The sequence below is a fragment of the Solanum lycopersicum genome, chromosome 1 (genome assembly GCF_036512215.1).
Source record: "Solanum lycopersicum chromosome 1, SLM_r2.1".
Taxonomy (NCBI): domain Eukaryota; kingdom Viridiplantae; phylum Streptophyta; class Magnoliopsida; order Solanales; family Solanaceae; genus Solanum; species Solanum lycopersicum.
Window position 1 is genome coordinate 12,618,410 of NC_090800.1, and position 19,839 is coordinate 12,638,248.

The window sequence follows — 19,839 nt, forward strand, 5'->3', positions numbered from 1 at the left end:
ACGAAAAGTTTTAAGAAAAGCAAGGTAATAAAAAACGTCAAGGCAAAGGAAGGTTGTTCGTCGAGTGGCATGTACGCTGAGGAGAATTTGGGCGTGGTTTGGAGGAGTTTTTGGGCCAAAACTGCACACTTGAACAATATCAAAAGGTATGAGTTTCTTCTCTCTTGGTACCTTTCCCAAGAGGTCCCTTACTATTCAAAAGATTCATTCCGAAACTAAGGTTGTTCTCTTTTTTTTATGTCCTTGTCCCTAGCTCCCAAACGAATTCGTAGGATGAGTATGTTGTGCTGCTAGATTTAGGTATGAATGATGTGGTTATAGTGTGTGTGAGCACGTTGGCCGTGCCTTAGCCACTGTTTGGAGTCGTATATGACATGAAATTCTTGTGTATTTTATGTGTGAAATGTGTATACCATGTGATGTTCATTGCAATGAAATATAGTGGATTTAAATTACCATCTTTTAGCCAACTAAACTAATGAAAATTTTGCCTAAAAATGAGTTGAAGAATGACTAAAATTTCCAGATCTGTGTACTCTTCAAGAATGTCAAACTTTTGGGTTTTAAAGTATAATAAAATAAGTGAGGTCAATGGGAATTGAACCCAAGACCTCACATGTTAAAGAAGCTGACAAAGAAAAAAATGTGAAGGGCTAAGGGGATTCAATCCTAACTACTGCCTTCGCGAAAAAGAAAAGGGAAATGGGTCTAACGGGATTCGATCCTAACTACTGCCTTCGCGAAAAAGAAAGGGAAATGGGGCTAAGGGGATTCAAACTTGCGAACTGGAGGTGAATGAAGAGAAAAGTAATTAATAAAATAAATGGGAGGCGTGGGATTCGAACCCACAACCTCCCAAGCATCAGAGAAATTAAATAAAAAAAATAAGGAGGCTGTGGGGGTTTGAACCCACAACCTCCCTATCCCAGCGAGAAAGCATCAATGAAATTAAATTAAAAAAATAAGGAGGTTGTGGGGGCTCGAAGTTAATGAAGTTAATGAAGGCAGAAAATTAGTCACTAAGTTAATGAAGGCAGAAAATTTTCATATGTGAGAATTAGTAAATTTACCACTGCACTTTGCTAATAGGCTCACGTATAATTTTTATAGATTTTCGTTAAATAAAACAAGTCAAGAATATATCAAAATCCTTTTTCCACTTTTATTTGCCAAAAAAGGTTTATTTGGGTCATCCCCGTAATAAAAAGGTATATGTTAGTGACTTTATTAACTATAGATATATCATTTATCAATCGCAAAAAACGAATGACGTATCAAATTTATTTACCATTTCTAGATATGTAAATATATAAAACAATGGATCCATAAATTGAAAATAAAAATCTCCTCTTACCTACACGCTTTGTGTAATAGGCCCCCCACCCAACACTAGATCTCTTAAATCTAATTTATGCCTCGAGTGATTTTTCTCTAAAAAAATATCTCAATTATCCATCTTCCTCTTGGTTTTCTCATATCTTCTGTCTCTTGCAACAAATTCCCTGTATAATCAATTCTATATATCGGCATCCGAAAATTAATACTCACCTTTTCCAATTGCTTCTCCTATGTTTTGTACTCTTATAGGATTTTATTAAAATTTTGATCTTTACACAAAACTTTATTTATTTTGACTGAGTGAATAGTAAAAGTAGCGGTGAGGCGATATTTTCAACTTAGAGGAATTCTAAGATATGAGTGAATGCAGCTGCCGTAAACATGGCGATGATGGTGCTTGACTTTTAATTCTCAATTTTGGTGAACTCAAAAGTACTTGTGAATGTTATCGTGGCTGCCCGGAAGGTCTTTTTATCATGTGTGTGTGTGTGTATGTATATATATATATATAAAGATCTTCTTTGTGCGTTTGTACAATATAATGTTTTATGTTAAAAACATGTTATTGATTTTATTATTGACTTATCATGATATATCGTTATGTTCTTTTTAAATTTGACTAATGGTACTGTTACTAAAATTTAATTGTTTTAAGGTATCAATAAAAATTCACATGAAACACACGTGCAACGCACGTGTCCAAAATCTAGTAAAAAAAATAAATGTCATAAAAAAAATGCAAAGTAATCACTAAGATAATGAAGACAAAAAAAGTTCATATGTGAGAAGATTTAAATATATGCTTGGACTATGTTTAAAGGATCACACATAGTTTTTATTGGTTTTAGTTTAATAGAACAAGTCAATAATCGATCAAAATTATTTTTTTCCACTTCTATTTGAAGAAAAGGTTGTATTTGATTCATCCGGGTAATAAAAAGGTATATTACCACTAAGTGATAATAATGAATAATAAATACAAATTAGTCAGTAAGTTAATGAAGGCAGAAAATTTTCATATGTGAGAATTAGTAAATTTACCACTGCACTTTGCTTATAGGCTCACGTATAATTTTTATAGATTTTCGTTAAACAAAACAAGTCAAGAATAGATCAAAATCCTTTTTCCACTTTTATTTGCCAAAAATGGTTTATTTGGGTCATCCCCGTGATAAAAAGGTATATGTTAGTGACTTTATTAACTATAGATATATCATTTATCAATCGCAAAAAACGAATGACGTATCAAATTTATTTACCATTTCTAGATATGTAAATATATAAAACAATGGATCCATAAATTGAAACTAAAAATCTCCTCTTACCTACACGCTTTGTGAAATAGGCCCCTACCCAACACTAGATCTCTTAAATCTAATTTATGCCTCGAGTGATTTTTCTCTAAAAAAATATCTCAATTATCCATCTTCCTCTCGGTTTTCTCATATCTTCTGTCTCTTGCAACAAATTCCCTGTATAATCAATTCAATATATCGGCATCCGAAAATTAATACTCACCTTTTCCGATTGCTTCTCCTATGTTTTGTACTTTTGTAGGATTTTATTAAAATTTTGATCTTTACACAAAACTTTATTTATTTTGACTGAGTGAATAGTAAAAGTAGCGGTGAGGCGATATTTTCAACTTAGAGGAGTTCTACGATATGAGTGAATGCAGCTGCCTTAAACATGGTGATGCTGGTGCTTGACTTTTAATTCTCAATTCTGGTGAACTCAAAAGTACTTGTGAATGTTGTTGTGGCTGCCCGGAAGGTCTTTTTATCATATGTGTGTGTGTGTGTGTGTGTATGTATATATATATATAGATCTTCTTTGTGCATTTGTACAATATAATGTTTTGTGTTAAACACATGTAATTGATTTTATTATTGACTTATCATGATATATCGTTATGTTCTTTTTAAATTTGACTAATGGTACAGTTACTAAAATTTAATTGTTTTAAGGCATCAATAAAAAATCACATGAAACACACGTGTCCATAATCTAGTAAAAAAATAAATGTCATAAAAAAAATGCAAAGTAATCACTAAGATAATGAAGACAAAAAAAGTTCATATGTGAGAAGATTTAAATATACGCTTGGACTATGCTTAAAGGATCATATATAGTTTTTATTGGTTTTAGTTTAATAAAACAAGTCAATAATCGATCAAAATTATTTTTTTCCACTTCTATTTGAAGAAAAGGCTATATTTGATTCATCCGTGTAATAAAAAGGTATATGTTAGTCCTCTTTTTAAACTAGAGATATATAATTACTTAATCGCAAAAACTGAAGGACGTATCAGACTTTTTTCTACTTCTAGATACGTCAATATATGTAACAATGCATCCATCTGTGTAATAATTGAAAGAAAAAATTTCCCCTTACCTACATGCTTTGTGTAATACGCTCCATAGCCACTCCACCCCCAACGCTAGATCTCATAAATCTGCTTTCTGGATGAGGTGACTTTTCTCTATAGAAATACCTCATTTGTCCATCTTTCTCACGATTTATTCATCTCTTTTCTCTCTCCCAATGAATTTCCCGTTTATTTAATTTTATATATCGGCATCAAAAAATTAACACTCACCTTTTCCGATCACTTCTCTTACTTCTCCTTTTTTTGTTCTCTTATAGGATTTTATTAAAAGATTGATCTTTATATAAAACGTTTTATTTTTTGACGAAGTGGATAGCAATAGAAATAGTGAGGCAATATATTCAGCAAAGAGGAGTTACGCAATATGAGTTTGTTGAACAGAAGAGATGACTACGTGGAGGTTGTGCGTGAATGCACCAAACATAGACATGACAATGCTGGTGCTAGACATAAGATTTTCAATTCAGGTGAACTCAAAATTGCTTGTGAGTGTTACCCTTGTTATCCTGAAGGTTTTTAATGCCATGCATATATACATATACATATACATATACATATACATATACATACATACATACATACATATATATATATATATATATATATATATATATTTTGTGTGTGTGTGTGTGTTTAATTGTGCGTTTGTACAATAAAATGTGTTTGGTGTTAAACGCATGTTGAGAATTTTATCATCGACTTATCATGAAATATTTTTATTTTCTTTTTTAAATTTTACTGATGGGGTATCATTATTAATATTTACTTGTTTTAATGCATCAAGACTAATTTACTTGAAACACACTTGCATATCACATGTCCGGAAACTAGTAATCAAATAAACATGATCATAAAGAATAATAATGCAATTTTTCACTTAGTTAATGAAGGCAGAAAAAGTTCAAATGTGAGAAGGATTAAATATACCCTGAATTTTGTTAAAAGGATCACATATACTTTTGATGGGTTCTAGATTAATAAAACAAGTGAAGAATACATCAAAATCATTTTTTCACTTCTATTGCCGAAAAGGGTAAATATGGGTTATCCTTGTCAAAAAAGGTATATTTTAGTCACTTTATTGACTGAAGATATATCTTTTCTGAATCAAAATAATTGAAGGATGAATCAGAATTTTTTTCCATTTCTAGATACATCAACATATATAACATAGGATCCACAAAAAATTCCCCATTACCTACATGCTTTGTGCAATACGCCTCCAACCAACCCCACCCCCAACACCTAATCTCTTAAATATGCTTTCTATCTCAAGTGACTTTTCTCTATAAAAGTACCACCTTTGTCAATCTTCCTCTCTATTTCTCATCTCTTCTGTCTCTCGCAACGAATTCCCCAAACAATCAATTCTATAAATAGGTATCAGAAATTAATACTCACATTTTCTTTGTTCTCTTATAGTATTTCATTAAAAATGTGACTTTTATATAAAATATTATTTATTTATTGCTGAGTTAATAGTAAGAAAGCGGTGAGGTCATATGTTTAGCAAAGTGGAAATATACCATATGGGTGTTGAGATGAGAAATCGAGAGGAAGATCGACAAATAAACTATTTTTATAGAGAAAAGTCACTTGAGCCAGAAAGCATATTTAAGAGATTTGGTGTTGGGGTGGGGTTGGTTGGAGGAGTATTGCATAAAACATGTAGGTAAGAGGGAATTTTTTGTGGATCCATTGTTACATATATTGACTTATCTAAAAATGAAAAAAAATTGATACGTCCTTCAATTTTTGTGATTTAGAAAAGATATATCTCCAGTTAATAAAGTTACTAACATTTACCTTTTTATTACAAGGATAACCCAAATATACCCTTTTTGGAAATTGAAGTGGAAAAAAGATTTTGATCTACTTTTGACTTGTTTTATTAAACTAAAACCCAAACAAAGTATATGTGATCCATTTAGAAAAATTCAGGGTATATTTAATCTTTTTAACATATGAACTTTTTCTACCTTCATTAACTTAGTGACTAATTTGCACTTATGATTACATTTGTTTGTTTACTAGCTTTTGAACACGTTAGTTGCACGTCTATTTCATGTGAATTATTGTTATGCGTTAAAACAATTAAATATGAATAAGGATACCATTAGTCACTTTATGTGAATTTTATTCATTCTTCTAAAATATTAAATATTAATGAGGATACTATCAATAAAGTTTAAAAAACACATAACAACAGTTCATGATATGTCAATGATAACACGATATATATATATATATATATATGATCGTCAATTTAATATATATATTTCTTCTTTTGATTTTTGTATAATATACAGTGTTTGTGTTAAACACATGTTGTGGATTTTATCACTGACTTATCATGAATGCTCTGTGTTTTTCAAAATTTGACTAATGGAATTCTTATTAACATTGTTTTGTATATTTGCTAGAGTAAATTATAATTTATTCAGATGATGAACAATTTAAGTAAACTTATAAGCTTCTGTAGACTCTACTCTCTTATTTTATTGGTAAAAAAGTGAATTTTAATAATGAGTTAATCAGCTTTGAAAAGGTTGGAATTTGTTAATTAAGTACTCTTCATAAATTTTATATATACTAATTCTTGGGAATATGCATTGCACGTTTTTCCCATAAAATTATTATAAAGTTAAATTATTATAGATAAAATGTTGAAATTAAAAATATTATTTTTATAAATTTATATTTTATTCATTAAATAAAATTCATATAATCGAGTGATACATCGACCAGCAAGCAAGAAATATGGAAAACTATTTAAGATACTATATCCTCTAATATTCTCTCATTACGCTCCCGTATTAGTAAATACACATATATGTTGCTAAATGAAACAATATTAGTAAGGAAAGGAAAAAAAAGAAATACTATAAAAGTACATCTAAAAACGAATATAGAAGTCATACATTAGTAATTTCAGCACTAATAAAAATAGACTTATAATATTCATAATTTCATAGAAGATTAAATTAAAAAAGTATAATTCGGACTTATATATATATATATATATATATATATATATATATATACGCGCACACACACACATAAGGAGTAGAGTTCTTGATGATACCTTTTCCCATAACCAATCAAAATCCAAAAGTCTTAATAGTGATCCACGTGTGTTACTCCTTATGAATGGTACATAGGATATAAATATTAAAATAATTGAAAATTCAAAATGAGTAAGAAAGAGTTAAATGATTTTCTTGACTACAGAGATATACCCGTCACTTGGACTTCCTAAACAGTATTAGTTTAAAGTTTATATTTACAACGGAAATTCTTACAAGTGTAATATATTAAAGATAAACTCTAAAGGTAGAATAATTGTGGAATATGAAAGCATTTTCACAAAATTGAATTGATTGAACTAACGAGTGAGAATGTATTTATTTTCTATTGTTTTATTTTAATGAAATAATATTAATAGATATGTAAATTTACATTTTAATGCCAATAATTAAAGGATTAATGTTTAATTAAATATTTAAATGACCGTTTAACCTATAGAGGATAAATTTGATAATTCAACTTTTAACTTTTTTTGTTCACAATTTTTTTTGTGTGTATGTAATTTGTATGAATTGTTTTATCACTATCGTAAGGTTGTATTATTATTTGGCTCAAATTATTCATGTGACTTTATTTAAAGTGTATTAAATACTAACAAAACTATAAAAATATATTATGTTAGTCACTTTATTTAACTAGAGATATATCATTTATGTATCGCAATAAATGAAGGATATATCGGAATTTTTCCCCATTTCTTGATATGTAATATATGTAACAATGGATTCATTCATGTACTAAATTGTAACAAATAATTCCCCCTTACTTACATGCTTTGTGTAATTACACCCCCCCCCACCTACCCCCAAGACCAAAAATCTTTAATGTACTTTCTTCCTTAGGTGATTTCTTTCTATAAAAATGTCATTTGTGTATCTTCTTCTCGGTTTACTCATCTCTTCTCTCTCTCCCAATAAAGTTTTCATATAATCAAATTTGTATATTTGAGTCACAAAATTAATACTCACCTTTCTCCGATCACTTTTCCTTCCTTTGTTCTCTTATATTATTTTATTAAAATTTTGATCATAATGTAAAATGTTTTTTGGTTTTTAACTAAGTGAATAGTTATAAAAGCGGTGAGGAAATGTGTTCAGCGAAGAGGAGTGTAATGACCCGAAAAGTCATTTTTGGAAATTGGATTATTCGTTTAATATGAATTAATTAATTGTTGGGTGATTGTAAATAAATAACTTAATCGATAGTTAGTGGGCTAAAGTGATAATTTATTTAACACGTTATATCATTAGAAACATGTATTAAATATAAGTTAGTGGATTTTGTGAGTGTTAAGAAATATTTGATTTAAATAATAATATAAAAAAAGTCAGAAAACACAGAAGTTCATTCGATGTTTCAGATATCTATGTTGTAAAAGTGCATGAGCGATCCTTCACTTGTTATACCTACTGAATATATTAGTATTAAGTAGTACCTTTATTATGATGAGATGCCCATCCAGATACAGATCATTAGGTTGGCAAGTTGGGGACAAAGGAGGTAGCATCACTCAATGTCTTATGGAGGAATTAGTTTGTTGAAGAAGATACTTGGGAGGCTGAGGAGAATACGAAGAAGAGATAAACACATCTCTTTGAGTTTGTAGAACTTCCATATCAAGATACTAATTATCTTTTTAGTACTCTTTAATTGATATACTAAATGTGTTAGAGGTGCTTGAGCTGAATGTTCAATGTTAACACCCTTAGTGAATCTCATTAGAGGAAGAATGTTCCCAACAAGAAGATATTGTAACATCCCACCTTAGAAAGAGCTGTATTTAGAAAGCGCTAAATTGGAAATAGCAAAATCTGAAATATTTTATGTTATGCCTAAGTTCACAATTTTCGGTCAACTTCAAACGACTATAACTTTTAGTAAAGGATGCATTAGATGGCCAAGGAAAATTTTCAAATTATTCCTAAGTTAAGAGTTTTAAGCTCGTATGAAGAACATATGATAATATGAAATCTTCTTGACCAATTAAGGAACGTTAGCCAAATTGGTGAGGGGTATTTTGGTCTTTCCGTATCAAATCTGATTAAAACAAATTTAATATTATTTTTGGGCTCAAGTTTGATTTATTTCAGTTTGCACAAATCAAAATACACTTAGGTTTTTGAAAAGGTTTCAGGAAGAAGAGAAAAGGAGAATACTCAAGGCGTTCATCAAGTTTCTTGCAAATCGAAGATTGTTTTGCCAAAAGTTTGATCCCTATGACGTATGTGAGTTCTCATGGTATTGTGTTCGTTCACCCACACACCGATCATGTTATTTTAGCATAATTTATTTCTCAAAAGTATAAGGATTAGAGTTCTTGATAAGTGTTCTTGAAGTCTTGTTTCCGTTCTTGCAATAGGATGAGTTTGATGAGTTCATGAGATAATCGCATTGAGTTTTATAGTTGTTTCCGTGTAGATTATTTTGTACTTGTATTGAGTAATTGAATCTAAGGAAATTTTGAGGAAATAAATACATTAAAAGTGATTTAGGATCAGAAAACAAGATGAGAAAATTCGTTAGGTCGTTAAGAGGGGAGGGCGGCGCGCCAACAGTGTGCCCAACCAAAACCCCTGTAAATGGATGTTAGGAGCAACAAGACATCAGTGCACCCAATTAATAATCCAGTAAATGGAGGTTGAGGTGGTGTGCCAGCAGTGCACCCAATCAAATAAATGGAGGCTTAGGGCAGTGAGCCAATGTCGTCTGCCCTACTTTTTTCGGTTGTTTGCTCCGTCTATGTCTTTTTTAAGTGTACATGTACTCCTTATTGATTGTAATAACACTAAGAATCTAGAAAGCATTCATAACATGAATGATACCATTGAATTTATAATTCAAATTGATGGTAGAGCTATGTATCAAGTCTTGAGAGTTATTCCAAGTCATTTTAACAAGTCTTTTACAATCATTTTAAAAATTCTTAAGTCTTGAGCACTTGATTTTTAGAGAGAGTAGAATTGAGTTCATTTCCGTTAAAATGATGTATCGGAATAAAATATTTCCACGAGTAAATGTTTCACATTTAAGATGAGAGTAAAAACCAATTTCCTAAAGAGTTTTTCAGAATATTTGAGTACCATATCTTTTAAGTGAAAGATTTTTGAGTAATAATCTCAAAACAAAGAAAGGGTTATGTTTTTAAACATTGAGCTAGTTATATTTTGGAAGTAGTATTAACCATCGATATGTGGACGAGTTCAGTTAACTCAAAGTCCTCATAACCCAAGTAGTCAACATAGGTAGAAAGGTCATACTTCTTAGATGATTCCTTATTGTTTTTAAGCATATACTAGTTGATTCACTTAGTAGTAGGTTCTATACCATAACAAAGTGTAGGACAGTTCTGGTAGAGTGGGATAGATGTTGCATCACCAATGTTTGTCGGTTAGAGAATCTTCAATAAAGTTTATTTTCTAATTTCAAATACATAGTTTATTTTGTAATATTGCATACAAAATAGAGTGTATTGTAATTTTGAATACATGAAGTTGTTATGTACTATTTTAAACCTTTTTTTATAATGCATCTTTAATACTGCTTTATTTTTAAATGAGTTTAGTATCCGTAAGGTGAGTTACGACAAGGTAAGTTGTTTCTTCAGTTTCAGTTCAAGCTTATGTCTTGTGTTTATATTTCCCCTCATAATCTAGTCATTCTATGTACTGAGGTCATTTGGCCTGTATCTTTTATGATGCAGATACAGGTGACCAGGATAAACATCAAACACTTTGTTGATCCAGTTAAGTTTCACAGTTGTTTGGTGAGCCTCATTGCTTCTGGAGGATCATCTATTTTTTTTTTAAAAAAATGCTTTTTCATTTAAGTTTATTAGGATGATAGGGGATCTTGTCCCGATATCCCTCATAGTATTAGAGGCTTCATGGATGGATATATAATTTGTAACGACCTGTTTAGTCATTTGGAGCAACAGACTCCAATTCTGGAAAAACTGACAGAAGCGACGGACCCCACGACGGACCGTCATGGGCACGACAGACCGTCGCAGGGTCTCGTTTCAAAACACTTAGAAAATCTGAAATTGGGTACTGAAAATCGACTCTCTGAACCTCGTGACGGCATGGCAGGACAGACCGTCACATGCGTGACGGACCGTCATAGATTGTTCAGTGGAAATCGACTCTCTGACCCTTGCGACGACCTGCAGGACGGACCATCACAGGCGTGACGGCCCGTCACAGGTTGCGCAAATCCCAGGCAGAATCAAATTTCCTTACACGTTTTAAGGGACGTTTTAGGACTATTCTTTCCTTAATTATAGATTTCTTGGGGTTATATTAATAACTCAAATTCTTGGGGGTTAAAAGAGGTAACCCTAAGTTAATTAGTGGGGTATTATTGCCATCTTTTATTCTTAATTATATACTAATTAGGGTAGAAGAAAGAGGGTTTGAATAAGAAAATAGAAAGAACAAGAAGGGAGAGAGAGAAACGATCAAGAAGAAGAGGAAAACACCAAGCTTTGAGGATTAACTTGCTTGATTTCAATTCTTCGGTGGAGGTAGGTTATGGTTTTCATGCTATTCGTAGTAGACTCTCAATAGAGAATGATATGTATTGGTAGTATTGTAAACCTGTCTATATGCTTAATTGTATGCTTGCATGAATATGATTATGTGATTGTGATAAAACAAGCATGATGAAAACAATTGAATCCCAAATCTTGAAAGAAACTTTAATATACATTATTAATGATGATGCCTTGGTATAGAAGAAGGCTTGATGAATTAAAGTAATGGGATTGATGATGCCTTGGTATAGAGGAGGCTTGATGATTTACAGAATGATATTAGTGGATCGGAGTGTCACGTTCCGACACATAGTATTAGTGGATCGGAGTGTCACGTTCCGACACATAGAATTAGGGGATCGGAGTGTCACGTACCGACACATGTAGGGGATCGGAGTGTCACGTTCCGACACATGTAGGGGATCGGAGTGTGACGTACCGACACATGTAGGGGATCGGAGTGTCACGTTCCGACACATGTAGGGGATCGGAGTGTCACGTTCTCACACATAGAATTAGGGGATCGGAGTGTCACGTTCCGACACATAGAATTAGGGGATCGGAGTGTCACGTACCGACACATAGTAGTAGGGGATCGGAGTGTCACGTACCGACACAAGAGGAAGAAAGATAATGAATCTTGAAAGATGATAATATACTCAACTTAATAAACTTAATTCCCAAATGAGTATGGCATTGAGGCTTGAGCCCTCATGGATGAACTTGATGGTACTTATTGATGATTATAGTACTTGTTGTTGCTACATGTTGAGTTTTATAGTTGATTTACGATAATATTTGATATATACTGTTCCCTATTTTGAGTTGGCCGATGATATCTACTCAGTACCCGTGTTTTGTACTGACCCCTACTTTTATGTTTTTCTTCTTGTTATTTCTGGATTGCAGCAAACGTGCCGTCATCTTCGACTCAACAATAACTCAAGCCAGTCTTCGTCACACCGGATCTTCAGGGTGAGCTAACGCTTCTAGCTTGGAATGGATCTTCTCCTTCATGTCTTGATGCCTTGAACCTCCGGCATGGACTAGCTTCTTATGTATTTTTAGCTTTTAGAATACTCTTAGTTTAGTCATTTGATCGTAGATGTTCTTGTGATGATGACTTCCAGATTTTGGGGAATAATAGATGTTGAATTTTAGAAGTTAATGAATTGATTTTATTAATGAGTTTAAGTCTTCCGCATTACTTTATGTTGATATTACCTTGAAATGTTAAGGTTTAGATTGGTTGGTTCGCTCAAATAGTAGGGTAAGTGTGGGTGCTAGTCGCGGCCCGGATTTGGGTCGTGACAAACTTGGTATCAGAGCATTAGGTTCGTTGGTCTCATCACACAAGAACAGGTCTAGTAGAGTCTTAAGGAACGGTAGGGGGATGCCTTTACTTTTCCTTGAGAGGCTATAAGACTTCAGGAAAATTTCACTCTTTCATTCTTTCTTTCGTGCTACTACTTGAGTCCAATTGGTATCTAGGCGATACGAATTGGTATCTTATCTGACCATCTTCACTCTCTTTCACAGATGGTTAGAACTAGAGCAACGACTACGTCAACACCAACACCGGCCAGACAAGAAACAACTGAGCCAGCCACTGGGGCTGTGGCTCGAGGAAGAACAGCCGCAAGGGGCCGTGGTAGAGGTCATGGGAGGACGTCCTCTAGAGGAAGAGGACGAGCACCGAGCCCATCTGGTACTAGGGCGGTGACTCCTCCACCGACCGAGGAAGTAGTAAGAGAAGGGGAGGATGGGGAAACTGAACAAGTGCAGAATGAGGGATTGCCACCCCAACCTACCCCAGAGATGATCAATCAGGTTCTGGCTTATCTCAGTGGGTTGTCTGATCAAGGTCAGGCACCTCCAGTGTTTTTTGCGCCAACACCTCCGGTTTCAGAAGTACAACATGCAGCCACTATGGCTCCTCGTATGGAGGCCTCATTGGACATAGGCACATTTCCACGTCTGACTGCCTATAATGACAAATGATCAGCATGAACTTTTCAGTAAGTTCTTGAAATTGAAACCTCCGGTCTTCAAGGGTGCTGAATCGGAGGATGCTTATGATTTTCTGGTTGACTGTCACGAGCTACTACACAAGATGGGTATAGTAGAACGGTTTGGTGTGGAGTTTGTGACTTATCAGTTTCAAGGGAACGCCAAAATGTGGTGGCGGTCACATATCGAGTGTCAACCAATAGAGGCACCACCTATGACTTGGGCCTCATTCTCTAGCCTGTTTATGGAGAAGTATATCCCCCGAACTTTGAGGGATGGGAAAAGGGATGAGTTCTTGAGCCTAGAGCAAGGTAGGATGTCGTTCAATGCATATGAGGCTAAGTTTCGTGCATTATCCCGGTATGCCACCCAACTATGTTTCAGTCCACAAGAGCGAATTCGCCGGTTTGTGAAGGGGTTGAGGTCAGAATTGCAGATTTCGGCCTTTCAGATAGCGGCAATGGCAAAATCCTTCCAAGAGGTGGTAGACTTTGTGATAGAAGTGGAAGGAGTGAAGCCAGATGACTTCACCACAATATCGACATCAAAAAGGTTTCGAAAGGGAGGTGAGTTTAATGGTTCTTACACTAGAGGACAGGGTGCGGGAAGTCACTCAGTCCGACCAATTCAGTCTTCACTACAGACTGTAGTTTGGGGACCACCTCAGACCGGTCAACACTTCTCCGAGGGGCCTATGCTTGACTCCAGAGAGTGTTATGGATGTGGGGAGATTGGACATATTAGGAAAAATTGTCCCAGACAAAGTTATAGACCCCCAATAGCTAGAGGTAGAGGTGGTCATGGTAGAGGCCGTTATTCTGGAGGACGTGGTGGTCGAGGTAATGGTGGTCACCAAAACGGCAGAGGTAATGGGCAAACTGGGGCCACTATATCACAACATGGTACGGGCAACAGACAGACGAATGATAGGGCCCATTGTTACGCTTTCCCTGGGCGGTCTGAAGCGGAGGCATCTGATGCTGTCATCACAGGTAATCTTCTGGTTTGTGATTGCATGGCTTCTGTATTGTTTGATCCTGGATCAACGTTTTCTTATGTATCTTCCTCATTTTCTAATGGTCTAAATTTACATTGTGAATTACTTGATATGCCTATTCGTGTCTCTACTCTGGTGGGTGAGTCTGTGGTAGTTGAAAAGGTATATAGGTCTTGTTTGGTAAACTTTGTGGGGAGCAACACTTATGTAGATTTGGTTATCTTAGAAATGGATGATTTTGATGTGATTCTGGGTATGACTTGGCTTTCTTCGCAATTTGCAATCTTGGATTGTAATGCTAAAACGGTGACGTTAGCCAAGCCTGGGACAGACCCGTTAGTGTGGGAGGGTGACTACACTTCCAATCCGGTCCGCATTGTCTCCTTTCTTCGTGCTAAGAAAATGATTAGTAAAGGGTGTTTAGCTTTCTTGGCACATCTCAAGGATGACACTACCCAAGTACCTTCGATTGAGTCGGTTTCAGTAAATCGTGAGTTTCTGGATGTGTTCCCTGCAGATCTTCCTGGTATGCCACCGGATAGGGATATTGACTTCTATATTGATCTTGAACCCGGTACTCGCCCCATTTCTATACCCCCTTATAGAATGGCTCCCGCGGAGTTAAGAGAGTTAAAGGCACAACTTCAAGAGTTATTGAACAAAGGCTTCATTAGACCAAGTGCATCCCCTTGGGGTGCTCCGGTTTTGTTTGTAAAGAAGAAGGAAGGGAGTTTTCGAATGTGTATAGACTACAGACAACTAAACAAGGTAACCATAAAGAACAAGTATCCTCTTCCTTGCATTGATGACTTGTTCGATCAGTTACAAGGTGCTTGTGTCTTCTCTAAGATTGACTTGAGATCCGGTTATCATCAGTTGAAAATACGGGCAACGGATGTGCCAAAGACTGCTTTTCGAACGAGGTATGGGCATTACGAATTTGTGGTAATGTCTTTTGGTCTTACGAATGCCCCTGCTGCGTTCATGAGCTTGATGAACGGGATTTTTAAGCCATATTTGGACCTCTTCGTGATTGTATTTATTGATGATATATTGGTATACTCAAAGAGCAAGAAGGAACATAAAGAGCATTTGAGAATGGTATTGGAAATGTTGAGGGAGAAAAAGCTTTATGCCAAGTTCTCTAAGTGTGAGTTTTGGCTAGATGCAGTGTCCTTCTTGGGGCACGTGGTTTCTAAAAAAGGAGTGATGGTGGATCCTTCTAAGATTGAGACAGTGAATAATTGGGTAAGACCTACTAATGTGTCAGAAATAAGGAGCTTTGTTGGGTTAGCTAGCTACTACCGCCGATTTGTCAAGGGATTCTCTTCTATTGCTTCCCAACTGATGAACTTGACTAAGCAAAATGTTCCATTTGTATGGTCGGATGAGTGCGAGGAAAGCTTTCAGAAGCTCAAGACCTTGTTGACTACCACACCTATCCTTACCTTGCCAGTAGAGGGTAAGAACTTCATTGTTTATTGTGATGCATCCTATTCTGGTTTGGGTGCAGTACTAATGCAAGAGAACAGTGTGATTGCTTATGCTTCAAGACAATTAAAAGTTCAAGAACGTAACTATCCAACTCATGATTTGGAATTGGCTGCGGTAGTGTTTGCATTAAAGCAATGGAGACACTATTTATATGGGGTTAAGTGTGAGATCTATACGGATCATCGCAGCCTACAGTATGTCTTTACTCAGAAACATTTGAACTTAAGACAGAGGAGATGGATGGAGTTACTAAAGGACTACGATATCACTATCTTGTATCATCCGGGGAAGGCGAATGTTGTAGCGGATGCTTTAAGTAGGAAGGCGGGAAGCATGGGAAGTCTAGCTCACTTGCAAGCTTCTAGACGCCCATTGGCTAGAGAGGTTCAGACTCTAGATAATGACTTAATGAGATTATAAGTGAATGAGAAGGGTGGATTGTTGGCTTCTGTGGAGGCAAGATCTTCCTTTTTTGACAAGATTAAGGGAAGATAGTTCGATGATGAGAAATGCGCAGAATCTAAGATAAGGTATTGCGAGGAGAGGCTAAGGAAGCACAAATCGATGAGGAAGGTGTTTTTAGAATCAAGGGAAGGGTATGTGTACCCCGAGTTGATGATTTGATCAACACTATTCTGACAGAGGCTCATAGTTCAAAATATTCGATACATCCGGGTGCAACCAAGATGTATCGTGACCTAAAGCAACACTTTTGGTGGAGTAGAATGAAGCGTGATATTGTTGATTTTATTTCCAGATGTCCAAACTGTCAACAAGTAAAGTATGAACACCAGAGGCCCGGAGGAACCCTTCAGAGAATGCCCATTCCGGAATGGAAGTGGGAAAGAATTGCAATGGACTTTGTGGTTGGTCTTCCCAAGACATTGGGAAAGTTTGATTCTATTTGGGTAATTGTTGATAGGTTAACTAAGTCTGCTCACTTCATTCCGGTCAAGGTGACTTACAATGCAGAGAAGTTAGCCAAACTTTACATCTCGGAAGTGGTGCGATTGCATGGGGTTCCACTATCCATCATATCAGATAGAGGTACGCAGTTTACTTCTAAGTTTTGGAAAACATTGCATGCGGAATTGGGTACTAGGTTGGACCTTAGTACTGTGTTCCATCCTCAGACCGATGGTCAGTCTGAGAGAACGATTCAAGTGTTGGAAGATATGCTTCGTGCATGTGTGATAGAGTTTGGTGGCCATTGGGATAGCTTCTTACCCTTAGCGGAGTTTTCGTACAATAATAGCTATCACTCAACCATTGATATGGCTCCATTTGAAGCATTGTATGGTAGGAGATGTAGGTCTCCCATTGGTTGGTTTGATGCATTCGAGGTTAGGCCTTGGGGTACTGACCTTTTGAGGGATTTGATAGAGAAAGTGAAGTCTATTCAAGAAAAGCTTCTAGCGGCGCAAAGTAGACAGAAAGAAAGAATATGCAGATCGAAAGGTTAGAGACTTAGAGTTCATGGAGGGTGAACAAGTCTTGTTGAAAGTTTCACCAATAAAAGGGGTGATGCGGTTTGGTAAAAGGGGTAAGCTAAGTCCAAGGTACATTGGACCATTTGAAGTACTTAAGCGAGTAGGAGAGGTGGCTTATGAGTTAGCCTTGCCTCCAGGGCTGTCCAGAGTGCATCCGGTATTCCATGTGTCTATGTTGAAAAGATATCATGGGGATGGAAATTACATTATCCGTTGGGATTCAGTCTTGCTTGATGAAAACTTGTCTTATGAGGAGGAGCCTGTTGCTATCTTAGATAGAGAAGTTCGCAAGTTGAGGTCAAGAGAGATTGTATCCATCAAGGTGCAATGGAAGAATCGACCGGTTGAAGAAGCCACTTGGGAGAAGGAGGCAGATATGCAAGAAAGATACCCACATCTGTTTACAGATTCAGGTACTCCTTTTCTCCCTTGTTTTCCTTCTTGTGATCGTTCGGGGACGAACAATGGGTAAATTGGTATCTATTGTAACGACCTGTTTAGTCGTTTGGAGCAACAGACTCCAATTCTGGAAAAACTGGCAGAAGCGATGGACCCCACGACGGAGCGTCATGGGCACGACGGACCGTCGGAGGGTCTCGTTTCAAAACACTTAGAAAATCTGAAATTGGATACTGAAAATCGACTCTCTGAACCTCGTGACGGCATGGCAGGACGGACCGTCACAGGCGTGACGGACCGTCACAGATTGTTCAGTGGAAATCGACTCTCTGACCCTTGCGACGACCTGCAGGACGGACCGTCACTGGTTGCGCAAATCCCAGGCAGAATCGGATTTCCTTACAACTTTTAAGGGATGTTTTGGGACTATTCTTTCCTTAATTATAGATTTCGTGGGGTTATATTAATAACTCAAATTCTTGGGGGTTAAAAGAGGTAACCCTAAGTTAATTAGTGGGGTATTATTGCCATCTTTTATTCTTAATTATATACTAATTAGGGTAGAAGAAAGAGGGTTTGAATAAGAAAATAGAAAGAACAAGACGGGAGAGAGAGAAACGATCAAGAAGAAGAGGAAAACACCAAGCTTTGAGGATTAACTTGCTTGATTTCAATTCTTCGGTGGAGGTAGGTTATGGTTTTCATGCTATTCGTAGTAGACTCTCAATAGCGAATGATATGTATTGGTAGTATTGTAAACCTGTCTATATGCTTAATTGTATGCTTGCATGAATATGATTATGTGATTGTGATAAAACAAGCATGATGAAAACTATTGAATCCCAAATCTTGAAAGAAACTTTAATATACATTATTAATGATGATGCCTTGGTATAGAAGAAGGCTTGATGAATTAAAATAATGGGATTGATGATGCCTTGGTATAGAGGAGGCTTGATGATTTACAGAATGATATTAGTGGATCGGAGTGTCACGTTCCGACATATAGTATTAGTGGATCGGAGTGTCACGTTCCGACACATAGAATTAGGGGATCGGAGTATCACGTACCGACACATGTAGGGGATCGAAGTGTCACGTTTCGACACATGTAGGGGATCGGAGTGTCACGTACCGACACATGTAGGGGTCGGAGTGTCACGTTCCGACACATGTAGGGGATCGGAGTGTCACGTTCCGACACATAGAATTAGGGGATCGGAGTGTCACGTTCCGACACATAGAATTAGGGGATCGGAGTGTCACGTACCGACACATAGTAGTAGGGGATCCGAGTGTCACGTACCGACACAAGAGGAAGAAAGATAATGAATCTTGAAAGATGATAATATACTCAACTTAATAAACTTAATTCCCAAATGAGTATGGCATTGAGGCTTGAGCCCTCATGGATGAACTTGATGGTACTTATTGATGATTATAGTACTTGTTGTTGCTACATGTTGAGTTTTATAGTTGATTTACGATAATATTTGATATATACTGTTCCCTATTTTGAGTTGGCCGATGATATCTACTCAGTAGCCGTGTTTTGTACTGACCCCTACTTTTATGTTTTTCTTCTTGTTATTTCTGGAGTGCAGCAAACGTGCCGTCATCTTCGACTCAACAGTAACTCAAGCCAGTCTTCGTCACACCGGATCTTCAGTGTGAGCTAACGCTTCTAGCTTGGACTGGATCTTCTCCTTCATGTCTTGATGCCTTGAACCTCCGGCATGGACTAGCTTCATATGTATTTTTAGCTTTTAGAATACTCTTAGTTTAGTCATTTGATCGTAGATGTTCTTGTGATGATGACTTCCAGATTTTGGGGAATAATAGATGTTGAATTTTAGAAGTTAATGAATTGATTTTATTAATGAGTTTAAGTCTTCCGCATTACTTTATGTTGATATTACCGTGAAATGTTAAGGTTTAGATTAGTTGGTTTGCTCACATAGGAGGGTAAGTGTGGGTGCCAGTCGCGGCCCGGATTTGGGTCGTGACAAACTGGTCATGAGTCTTTTCATTTTGAGTTGTTTATCTTGAGGCTTTCTTTGGCTAGTTAAATGTTTATTGCTAAATCATTCTGAGGTTATCTTT